Source organism: Callorhinus ursinus, unplaced genomic scaffold, assembly GCF_003265705.2.
Source record: "Callorhinus ursinus isolate GAN/ISIS: 27379988/994484 unplaced genomic scaffold, GSC_fseal_2.0 scaffold12, whole genome shotgun sequence".
Classification (NCBI taxonomy): domain Eukaryota; kingdom Metazoa; phylum Chordata; class Mammalia; order Carnivora; family Otariidae; genus Callorhinus; species Callorhinus ursinus.
Window position 1 is genome coordinate 13,656,167 of NW_027397074.1, and position 1,333 is coordinate 13,657,499.

Consider the following 1,333-nt stretch of genomic DNA (forward strand, 5'->3'; position numbering starts at 1 on the left):
TGTGTGTGTGTGTGTGTGTGTGTGTGTGTGTGTGTGTGTGTGTGTGTGTGTGTGTACACCACATCTTCTTTATGCATTCATTAGTCGATGAACACTTGGGCTCTTTCCATAATTTGGCTATTGTAGATAATGCTGCCATACACATTGGGGTGTATATCCCTTTAAATTAGTATTCTTGTATTCTTAGGGTAAATACATAGTAGTGCAATTGCTAGATTGTAGGGTAGTTCTATTTTTAACTTTTTGTGGAACCCCGTATTGTTTTCCAGAATGACTGCACCAATTTGCATTCCCACCAACAGTGCAAGAGGATTCCCCTTTCTCTGCATCCTCACCAACACCTGTAGTTTATTGTGTTGTTGATTTTAGCCATTCTGACAGGTGTGAGGTGATATCTCATTGTAGTTTTGATTTGTATTTCCCTGATGATCAATGATATCAAGCATCTTTTCATGTGTCTGTTGGCCATCTGTATGTCTTCTTTGGAAAACTGTCTATTCATGTCTGCCTATTTTTTAATTGAGGATTATTCATTTTTTGGGTGTTGAGTTTTATAAGTCATTTGTACATTTTGGTTACTAACCATTTATCACGTATGTCATTTGCAAATATCTTCTCCCATTCAGTAGGTTGCCTTTCAGTTTTGTTGATTGTTTCCTTTGTTGTTCAGAAGCTTTTCATTTGGATGAAGTCCCAGTAGTTTATTTTTGCTTTTGTTTCCCTTGCCTCAGGAGACATATCTAGAAAGAAGCATCTATGGCTGATGTCAAAGAGGTTACTGTCTGTGTTCTTCTCTAGGATTTTTATGGTTTTCTGTCTCACAGTTAGGGGTCTTTCATCCATTTTGAGTTTATTTTTGTGTGTGATATAAGAAAGTGGTTCTGTTTGAATCTTTTGCATGTTGTTATCCAGTTTTCCCAACACCAGTTGTTGAAGAGACTGTCATTTTCCCATTGGATATTCTTTCCTGTTTTGTTGAAAATTAATTGGCTATATAGTTGTAATAGTTTCAGAGTTTTCTATTCTGTTCCATTGATCTGTGGGTCTATTTTTTGTGCCAGTACAGTAGTGCTTCCATTACTACAGCTTTGTATAACTCAAAGTCTGTCATTGTGATGCCTCCAGGTTTGCTTTTCTTTTTCAATATTGCTTTGACTATTAGGAGACTTTTGTGGATCCATACAAATTTTAGGACTGTTTCTAGTTCTGTGACAAATGCTGTTGCATTGAATGTGTAGATTGTTTTGGGTAGTGTAGACATTTTAACAATATTTCTTCTTCCAATCCATGGGGATGGAGTGTGTTTCCATTTCTTTAAGTCCTCTTTAATTTC